The sequence below is a fragment of the Ambystoma mexicanum genome, chromosome 8 (genome assembly GCF_040938575.1).
Source record: "Ambystoma mexicanum isolate Mex_15411 chromosome 8, UKY_AmexF1_1, whole genome shotgun sequence".
NCBI lineage: Eukaryota > Metazoa > Chordata > Amphibia > Caudata > Ambystomatidae > Ambystoma > Ambystoma mexicanum.
In genome coordinates, this window is record NC_090929.1 from 90,769,111 (window position 1) to 90,780,058 (window position 10,948).

The 10,948-nt window shown below is 50.3% G+C and overlaps 1 protein-coding gene across 1 annotated transcript in view; it reads right to left on the reverse strand.

The window, feature by feature from the left end:
- Nucleotides 1–2,986, reverse strand: part of ZBTB34 (zinc finger and BTB domain containing 34) — a 113,652-nt gene extending 110,666 nt beyond the window's left edge. The window contains exon 1 of the mRNA XM_069609379.1: nt 2,817–2,986. The gene's annotated coding sequence lies outside the window, so the exon portion shown is untranslated. The remainder of the gene's footprint in view (nt 1–2,816) is intronic.
- Nucleotides 2,987–10,948: the final 7,962 nt, after the last annotated feature.

Sequence of the window (10,948 nt, forward strand, 5' to 3'; positions counted from 1 at the left end):
GTAGTGTGTTCTTAGCATCAGGTAGAAACCACAGGCCTCCGACGGTTGCTGGTACTCCATGTTAGTGCCTCTGCTGGGGGGTGGGGGGGGGTCAGTTAGGGAAGCAAGGCTTCCCTGGGAGCAGGTTATCCTTAGAGCTTGCAACTCAACTGTGCTCACTGGGCCAAGATGAGAATCGTTGAATCATCAGTCCCCTCTGGTCGATGTAGCATCAGTAAATACGGAGCACAGCTGCGCCATCAGAACAGTTCTAGGACTATTGCACGATTATGTACAGCCAGGTCCCTTCTTCTGCGGTAAAGACTTGTGCCCAGGTTTGATAAGATACGGCTGCTGACCTTCGTGAAATAGGAAACTAGGGGAAATCGGCTCCCCATTACGTGGCTGCAGTCACTGTAGGTTTTGGTGACCTGCCAACCATAACTCTTGCAGGCTTCTACCTGAGCTAATTCAAGACACTGATCACAAATAGGACATATCTGGTTCTGGGAACTGAAGCCCCTGGTCTAAGGCAGATGGAAGGAAAAATGTAGCAACATGTGTACCCGAAACACATGCCCGACCAATGGAGCTACACAGCAATTCCCAGTAGGGCCAGGCTGTAGCCCCACCCCTCAAAACAAATGAGTGGAGACCAACCAACGGTGCAAGGGTCAGGTATATCAGGGCACGGTTGGTTTATCAATTTAAGGGGAAACCACAGGGTGGAAATGTACGACTCATTCTGGTATGAGAATCAATTGATTTTACACTTGGGGCGTGTAACAATTATTGCGCACTGCAATATTTTATTTCACAGGGTGCCATTGATACTGGTCCTTGAGAAATCCGTATTCACAGGGGTTGTGTGGGATACTGGAAGGTATATGCTTAAGTATGGGATGCAAGAGCTTGCCCCTTGTGGATTATGGCTTTATGAATATATATGATATTTTATTTGTATCGCGCTCGTACACAAGCGTTTCAGAGCACGACTAGGCAAAGGAGGGGAACGGGGGAGAACAACACAGCAACAACGATCCTACTAGGCCCATTGACATTGAGAACGCGCAAGGGAATGGGAGAAAGTGCATGGAGGGGGAGTGTGGAAAATGCAGAGGAGAGCAGATAAATAAGAAAATGGGGTCAATAAACAGTGTTAGTGCAGCCAGCAAGTGGCAAGGGCTGTGTTTAAGGCATCAGACTGGGTAAGTATGATAAGTGAAGAAAAAAAGAAAGAAATGGAGGGGGGGGCTATAAGGGTACAGATACAGTCCCCAGTGCAAGGAGTGGCCAGGAAGGCAGTGCAGGAGGGTGGCAGGGTGAGTGAGCAGGTGCCTGGGCTCAGGGGACGGAGGGTGGCCAGGTGCACAGTGCCAAGAGAGCAGATCAGCAGGGGAGTGAAGGCAGAAGCAAAGAGGAAGGTATTGAGGTTCTTACGGAACCAGAGATGGTTTTCCTCAAGTTTTAGATTGGCAGGGAGGCCCCAGCCGAAGATAGCGATCTACCCCCAGCTTGTTTCTTTGAAAAACGACGCGAAGGGAGTTAGAGGAGCGAAGAGCTCAAGAGGGGAGGTATTTGCGGAGGGATAGCTGAAGGCATTTTGTACCCAGGCCCCAGAAAGTCTTGTGGACAATGTAGAGGGTTTGAATGTAATCCTTGCAGCCACTTGGAGCCAAGGGAGAGATTTCAGGGCTGGAGATACGATCCCAGGGCTTGAGGCCAAGGACAAGTCTTGCAGTCCTGTTCTGGATAATGAAAGATGTTGATTTCATAGTGTGTACTTTATGTTTTAGGCAGCTAATGCAGGATCTGGACCTATACACAGTCAATACAATATAACAATAAAGTTTAAAAAAGTAATGGTCCAGGCTGGTTGTCTCCAAGTGACATTTGTCGACATGCAGAAGAACTGTATATAAACAAATATGTACATCCACGAACAGCCAACCATGCCTAATCTGTTTGGAGTTGCAGACATTCATCTTATAATAGGGCTGTTGGCAGGCTGCCTTCATGTATTCTGGTGCAGGTGTGCGGCGCAGAGTTATTAAGTCTGCGTTGTGGCATTTAACTTGTAATTACACATGGGGTGAGGAGCACGTCCCAGCCCCTTGTTTCCGGTTCTCGGTTTTACACCGGGATGGAGGGGTGCTAGCTGTCATGTTATTTTGATGTTTGGATGTGGGGATTCCTGTCCGCACGTATGCTGATATTTTGCTTTCGTTGACACCGTTGGGGTGGAATTACCAGCCCTTTTTAAAATTCTAGTAGATTTGTATAATGGGTGTGCCCTGGTCCAGATCCTCTGGTATTTTTCTTAGTCTTCCATGAGTACTCTACCCTGTAGAATTTTTGCATTTCATTCTGTTGTCACACAACGGAGGAAAGGCTGTCATTTTCTTTTATATTCTCCTATTGGTTTTACACGGGCGGGGTCCTAATAATCTTGGCAGTGTTGGCACCAAAGGGAGGGGGAGTTTTGGGTCGCCTCCTGTATGCTTCTAGATACACGTATGATATTTTACAGCCAGCTGCTTTAAAAAGGGGGTGGCCATGCAATCTGCCATGGATTTATCAGCGCGAGGAAACATTCCAGGGACACTTTTTTTTTTTTTGCTCAAGTTTCACATCTGGAGGAGATGCTCCAATTTCTCGACAGGGTGCAATGTCACACATACCATCACATACAGGCATACGTGTGCGGGATAGCATGCAACACACACACAGCACGGCGCCCTCTCTGACACCCCCCTCCCCTCTGGTGCAGTTCAGGGATCTCGCCCGCCCCCACGGGCTCGGGGCGGACCCCGGCCACTCGGCGCGCCCCTCCTTACCTCTGGCTCTGCCCGCCGCCTGCCTCTCTTGCCTGGGGCCGCTGGTGGTGCCTCACATCCCGGCTCTCGCTGCCCTCCGAGGCCTAGCGCTCCCGCCGCTGCCACCGCTGCCTCTGCTTCTCCTGCTGTTGCCCCCCCACCAGCGCCAGCCCCGCCGCAGCCGGAAGCGATCTATGTCCGGCCCGGCAAGCGCTTCCGGGTCACGCGGCTCGGAGGGGAGCTGCTGCCGTATCCCCGCGTGCGCCACGTGCGCCTCTCGCGCACCTCGACGCTGCTACTGTCCAGTAAAGGGAGCGTCCTCGCGCCCCCAGAGACTGGGACAGTACAACGGTGCTCATATATTAAGTGTTTTGCTCCCTACACTGGAATTCCATTAATAGCCCAATGCATTTCTCCTTTTTTTCTATGTATCAGGGGTTTTCTGATGCATGCTTGGTGCTTTAACACCTCTGTATCATGATGTGTTTATAGCAAGGTAATGGAGATAGTTTAGGTATTTTTTTTAGCGAGTATAAGGTGTCTGGTGGTGTGCTATAATGCCTTTATGCACTTGACATGGACCACCAAGAAGCAGATGCGCGCACAGTGCTGTTCTCTGGAGCACCACCTTTTCACCACAGCAGCAAAGCTATCTTGCATTCAGTGACATAACACAAAATGTGGTGATATGATAGGTTATTTATTACGCGCTTAATACCCAGAGGTTTCTAAGCGCGGACCCGGGGATCGAACCTGTGTTGCTCAGTGTCGTCTTGCTTCCAAGGCCAGCACGTTGCTGCTGAGCTATCCTCCTTTATCCCTGCTGAGGGGGTGGGCCTTCCGCTGGGCATGTGCAGCATCGCCCCCCCTCCACTGCAGGGGCCCCTGTTCAGTGCTTGCATTCCCCCCTGTGTGTGGGTTAGGTTGGTGACCCACACTGATAGCTCTCAAACTTTTAAGTTCCCCAGGGTGGGTGACAACACTGCTTCTGTTTTTGGCTGGTGAAAGCCCATTGGCTAATAAAGGCAGGCTTGGCGGGTGAAACGGCTGCTTTTATGGCAGGTGACATCTGCCAAAAGCTTTTGAGTTGAAAGGAATGCTGACACCTGCCTCTTTCAGATCCAACAGAGCACCTGCAGGTCATGCAAGTGGCAGCAGTGGGCACTATAAATTCTGTCCCAGTAACATAACCAGGATTTGATGGCACTTGCCACTGGAGCGGGGTGGAGAGAAATAAGGGGAATGTTTGAGCCCCAAGCTGTTCCTAGCTCACGTAAATAGAGGAGGGTGAAAGAAAGTACTAGGATACTATCAACAAGGGCAAATTCATGGTTGAAGATTCTCTGTCTTGCCTAGGGAGATGGGGTAAGGTGTCAGGCAGATGTTCAGTTCCCAGGGTTTTCTTGAGTGTTCGCATACATCTTTCCTCATCTTCGTTCGCTTGCTTGGTGTGATGCTTGCGTGTAATATTGGTTGCCCCAGAGTGCAAAGGATGACAGAAAGTGGCTGCTGCATGCAAGTCTCCTTTATTGCGAAGACAGTAACACTCAAGTAGGCATGTGGCAGTAGGGAGGAGGAGAACAGAGACACCGGGCATCCACACCCAAGAGAAGGACAACAGACTCTGAATAACTGACACACAAAACATTCTGAGGGACCATGCAGCAACCATGCACCCAGGGTTCCGTTCATCTGTACACAGGCAGGAGGGAGAAGATGTAACAGTGAGAAAGTCGACCATCCGCACGGTGGGTGTGCGCTCGCCTGGGCTTTTTAAATGAAATTGAATGATGGTAGATCAACCTCCAGAAAATGTGTGGGGCTAATCCGCACACATTTTCCTATGCTCAACGCCTACTGGCGCAGTCCCCCTTGTCATATTTAGTTGGCATCTGACAGGTGGAGTACACGATGCATCTCCAGAAAGGGGAGGGGAAAAACCTTCCCATGACATGGCCAGCTTAATTAACTAACACAGGTTCCATGGATCCACCATGTCCTTTTGTTGAGCCCTTTAGCTGGTGGTAGCACTCACATACTAATCAGAGTTTAATTCAAACAGGCCCACATGGGGTCTGACTGCAGTGGCTAACAAATGAGACAGGAAACCCCAACACCTTTCATATGCACTGTGTCAAGCTCCCACTGTGTCAGCTCCCACTTTCAGTATCGATTGTGTTGTGACTTGAGTGTCGTGTAGGCAAAAGAGGCCTCCGTCCCCAAATGCCGCACAGAGAGAACCTAAAGCCACTCTCTGTGCAGCCGTTGAGGCCACAGGCGAAGATGTTCAAGTCCGGGACCGCGAACCTCTGGGACCCCACGCTGCTGCAAGAAAATGCAGATTAAGTACCAAGCAAGAAACAGTAACCACAGTGTTTAGGAAAAACAGAAAGGTCTTACCAATCAGGGTCAAGGAAGAGGTAGTGAACCTAGTGGAGAGGTCCGGGATCCACGTGGACTGAAGTACCCCAAGAGGAGTAGTCCTCAGTTGTTCGCCTGTTAGCAGGAGCTGTGGAGCTATGAGACAAGAAGTCCAAAGAGCCAAGGTGCAAGAGGGAGATCCAGGAGGCAGTCCAATAACAGTCCGTGGTCAAGAGCCGGATATCACTATGCAAACAAATCCAAAAGGGGTAGATCCAAGAAGAGTCCAGTAGAGCAAGCCAGGTCGATTTCCGTGAGCAGTCAGTGATCCAAAGGTACGTAACGCCAAACAGGATGCAGAGCACAGCTGTGAAGCAACGAGTACCTGGGTTTCCGGGTTTAAGTACTTAGTACTTACGCTTCTGATCACGTGATGCGCGGCTGAGTCACGTGATCGGGCAAGAGCGTCACGTGACCTTACAGTCCCACGACGCGGAAGCTCAATGCTAGCCCTTCGCGATCCTAGGCGCCAAGGTAATTGCCAATGCAGAAATGGCCGTAGCCTGACAGCTGTCCTGTTACGGACCAGGCGCGGGCGCGCTCGCAAGGCGTGTGAGAGTCCACGTGAATCCCGGAGACGGGGGGAAGAAAGGGAAGAGCGAGACGGGGGATGGGGGAGCGCCTTGGGGACCACATGATGAGGGATCGTGACAGATTGACAGTGAAATGTCATGTCTGGGACTGCGTGTATTACAGTAGTTATCCCTGCAAGGGGGCACCATACAGTAGGTACGAGAATGTGGTTTGGGGGACCAGAAAGTCTTGTCTCGCCACACCTTCAAGGGAGACCTGCCACTTTAATCAGGAACCACAGAGAGCTCAATTAACCAGATGGACCCTTTGATCCACAACAGACAGGAAGATGGGTGGGACCTAGTATTACATGTTTTCACCCCTTTACCTTTTCTGTTGTAAAGCACTCTGCTTATGACCTTGGGCATACATGAGACTGTTGGTAGGGACCCCAGGATTGGTTCATTAAGGTAGGCATAGCCTACACCAAATGTGGTCCATTTGGCTTTAAAAGAGGGTGAGACGCTCATTTGGCAGTTCATCTGAAGGCTTCACCAGAAGCAGAAGGAAGAACTCATCATTGGACCCTGGCTGAAGGTACAGTCTTCCTTACATCTTCCACCAGTGAGGGACGGCCTGGAACTCCAAGAGGGAAGCAAGATTCCTCCCCTAAACATCTCCCAGGCAACAGAGGGAGATACAGATTCCAAAGGTCCCTCCAGCAGCTCAAGAACCGGTACCCAGCCAACACACAGCGTGCCATGCTAGGCTCTGCAGCAAGCTTCTTAGGTGGGAAATGCCAGAGAGTCTCTGAACCAAACCAATGACAAGGTAGCTGCCTGCAACACTCTCCTCAGCTTTGGTTCATTCGCCTGAAAGGACGACACAAGCCCAGTGAAGAAGCTAGGAGAAGTGCATCAACAAGCATCTACCAAAGTCTGCCTTAAAGGACTTTTTCGAACCAGTCAATCCTCTCGAGCTGCAACTGACAGCACTGCTGACTGTTGTTACGCCGCAGTCGCTAAAGCTGTTCGAGAGGCCTCAACCAGTGCTTCAGGACCACCGAGAAGCACTGAGACAATGATTCTTGAGCTGCCGTGTAGGCCAGCCATCAGCCATCCGTCCAGCTTTGCTCACCAAACTGCCTGTCGCCTGATACCTGTAGCTGTCTCCCATATTGAACTCTTTCGCAGAAACTGCAAAGCGCCCTGAAACCGACTCGACCCTGTCCAGCACCAAGAACTCCTACACCACAAGGTACATTGTGGTTCTGTCACTCTGGTCCTTCTCCGAAAGACCCTAGTGACATGTTACGACCCCTTGTTCCCTTTGTGTTGAAACCAAGTATCCTGAACTATTGCGATTAATTACTATACCGACTACCCTCCTATCAGTATCTAGAGTGCATCCTTTTTCCTGCTTTGAAACTCTGCCTTCCTTTACAGGGCGGGTTGTATTTTGTAGTGTGCTAGAACTGTCTGTTGTGATAATAATAAAGTAAATATTTGTTTACAACCTTGACTGGACAGTCCCTTTTATCATTGGGTAATAATTGTATTTTCGCTGTGTTGCAACTAACCAAAGATCCATGACCTTTCAGAGATAAGCCCGCCGTTCTGTCCACGTTACCAACATTGGACAAGGAGGTTTATAATTTGCTTGTTTTTTCAATCTGTTCAGATCCCTTCTGGCGTACTAGAGGTGGAGGCTAATTGATGGTTTAGAAACTGGTATTCATCCCTGGACCACTGGTGCCCCAGACGCTGATTCGTCACATTGGTGGCAGGCGGTGGGGTCGAGTTGGAGCCTTGCGCACAGCTTAGTCACCCAACAATATAAGTACTATTGCAGGCAATGTTTAGACACTGCTAGGTATTGTGAAATGATCATGGATCTTGAAATAGGGCCTCATTCCGAGATTGGAGGTAGTCATGGCGCTATTTGCGCCATGACTGCCTCCAATAACGATACCGGCACCGGTTTGGTTCAATGGGGACATACCGGTGTAGTCCGACCTTTGCGGGACCGGTAAATCCCCATTGAAAATAACATTCCCCATTCCCATTTGAGCCGTTATAGGGCTCAATGGGAATGGGGAAGTAGCTAATAACGGTACCGCAATTTGCGGTACCGTTATTAGCTCTGAAGTCCCTTAGCGGGTCCTGTCCATAACGCCTGGTAAAACCAGGTGTTGAAGGAGGAACCCGCTAAGGGAACTCGTAGTAGGGCGGTAAGGGATTACCGGCACCGGTCTCCTTAACGGTGCCCGGTATCCCTTACCGCACTACTCGTAATGAGGCCCATAGAGACTGTGAAAGGCATGGGCAAGGATGTCCTGTGCGTTCTATGTCAAGAGAGGGGACTTCCCCACTGCACTAAAGTTAATAAACCTGAGTTGCTGACCAGCCTCCAAGCTTGGGTAGAAGCTAGCGTGTTTGGGGAGAAGACCCCATGGGCCGGGTTAGACCCTGTGGACTTGAATGAAGAAGACCTTCCAGGAGGGGTAGTGGAAGATGAAGAGAAAGACAGCATAAGCAATGTTTCTCACCGACCATCACGCCAGGGGGGGCCAGCATGGTTTCTCAATGCTCTAGAGTGTTACAGAGGTCAGGGGCTAGTGTTGCATCCCACAGGTCCTAAACCTCAGCACAGTCTCTAGGTGGGCCAGTAATTGTCCCAGCTGTTAACGATACAACAGCTGGAAAGCTCCTATTGGAGGAGAGGAGGCTAGCGCTGAAGGTACAAAACAGCAGGACACAGCCTCAATGGAGCGGGACAGGGCAGCCATAGAGCTGCGCAGACTGGCATAGACGAGAAGAAGGGGACCAACATATCCACCTCCAGCAAAAGCAGCGGTAGTGGCTCAAACCAGGGTTCTCGGGATAAACCCCAGCCCAACATCCCCAAAGACTTAGTGCAGTCTTACGAGGTGGGTAAGGATATTTATGACTGGTTTGAAGCACTCAAGCTGGCTTTTCAACTACAGGAGGAGGATGAGGTACTGTGGGGTGCAGCCCTGATGAGTTGCTTACCGACACCACAGACTGATCCAATTCTTCAGTTAGCTCTTCAGAAAAGGCCCGTTTATGAGAGCAGGAAGTTCTGCCAAACCCCAGAACAGTATCTGAAGAGCTTTAGAGAGCTTTGAACGAAAAGTGGCCAGACATTTGAAGCATTCACACACTTGTCGTTGAAATATCTGAGCGGGTGGGTAGCTGGTAAAGTTGACACATTTAAAGGGATGAACAATTTGATTGTGTATAAGCATGTATTGAAGAATTGTGAGGTTGACCTACACCAACATCTTGTGGACAAGACTATCACAGACCCAAGGGAGCTTGCAAAGGCTGTCGACAGGTTTGTGAGTACTCGAGTCCAGAAAAAAGCTCAGGCGAGCACACCCAAACCGGAAGAGAAATCTTTGGACAAAAAAGTTAACAAGGATGGGAAGGACAAAAGTCCAGCTCAATCCTCTTCTAAGTCACGTCTGCAAAAGAAGGAAGGGAAATCCCAAAACTTTAGTTCAGCCATGAACCCCGAAAAGAAGAGTGCAGGCACCCCTAACTCTAGGGCACCTGCGTTCTCACCACCCAAACGTTGTTTTGTATGTAAGGAGCTGGGCCATAAGAAAGGGGACCCTGCTTGCAAGAGCTTACGCAAGAAAGCCATAGTGAATGTTGGACTTGTGGAGGAGGCCATCATTAGTGTGCACCTCCTAGAGAAGGACTTCTCACTAGGCCAAGGAGTGGCCGAATGTGGTTTGGTTACATTGAGTGGGAACGATACCGGGTCTCCGAGTTCCTAATAATAATCAACTCTATTTAGAATATGTGTATATCAATGGACACAAAACTCCTGCCTTCCGAGACACCGCGGCTAGTCTCACTGCTGTCACCCAGCAGTGGGTACAGCCAGGCCAGTATATTGATGGGCCTGATTGAAGCATCCGGTGAGAGACTCCCTCCCTGCCTCATGTCTGATGGGTAATGATCTTCCTGATCCCAAGATGGTAACATCGGCTACCTGATCGAGGGCCAAAGAAGTCGGCAGATAGAACACTCTCAGAGCCTTAGGGCCTGGAGCGCTTCAATAGGGCTTGTTAGAGGAACAGGCGTGGCCGGTAGCCACTGGTCCAGTTCTGCAGACTGCTGAGTCGCCTACTCCTGCAGGAGAGGGCCAGTAGCCACTGAGGACCCTACTTTGTTGCAGAGGACTCAGTGACTTAAGAGTTGCCTGGCGCAGCGCAGCAACCTGAGGTGGAGGACCAGCTGAGCGCAAATCTGAAGGCCCTGCCCAAGCTGGATGAGTTGGCATCAGCTGGGGGCCCAGATCAGACTCACTACTTTAAAGCCCAGAAAGTGTGTCCCACTCTGGCGGGCCACAGAAGGAGGCAGAGGAGCAGACTAAGGGTGAGGCCCCTGCTCAAAGTTCAAAGTGTACTGGGAGGATGGACTCCAGTACAGTGAACCAAAAGATTCTGAGGGTGAGGGCACCAGAAGTCTGGTGATTCCCCAATGCCACAGAAAGTTCCTTTTGGATTTGCCTCACCAAATTCCTTTAGCAGGTCACTTGGGAGTAACTAAGACATCGGACCGTTTGTCTGCGCACTTTTACTGGCTGCAGTTTGGAGCAAAAGTTAAGGAATTTGTCCAATCCTGCCTGACTTGTCAAGCTTCTGGCAAGTCAGGTGGTACCAAAGGCCTCCTTAATTCCACTACCTGTGGTTGGGCGGCCCTTCGAGAGAATAGGTATGATATCAAGGGCCCTTTGGTTCCTCAAACTACCTCAGGGAACAGATACATCTTGGTGGTGGTAGACCATGCAGCAAGGTACCCCGAGACTGTACCTCCAAGGAGCATCAAAGCACCTGTGGCTGCGAAGGCTCTGATTGGGATATTCTCCCTTGTTATATTCCCCAAGGATGTCGTTTCTGACAGGGGATCAAACTTCATAACCACGTATATGACGGCTATGTGGAAAGAGTGTGGAGTCACCGCCGGTTCTCTACATCCTTCCATCCACAAACAAATGGGCTTGTTGAACGGTTCAACAAGACCCTGGAAGGCATGATAGGTGGCTTGGAAGAGCACCTGAGGAGAAAATTGAATATTCTCCTGCCCTTCCTTCTGTTTGCCTACAGGGAGGTGCCACAGAACGGAGTAGGGTTTGGCCCCTTTGAGCTTCTGTTTGGACACCATGTATGAGGTCCCCTCAGTCTA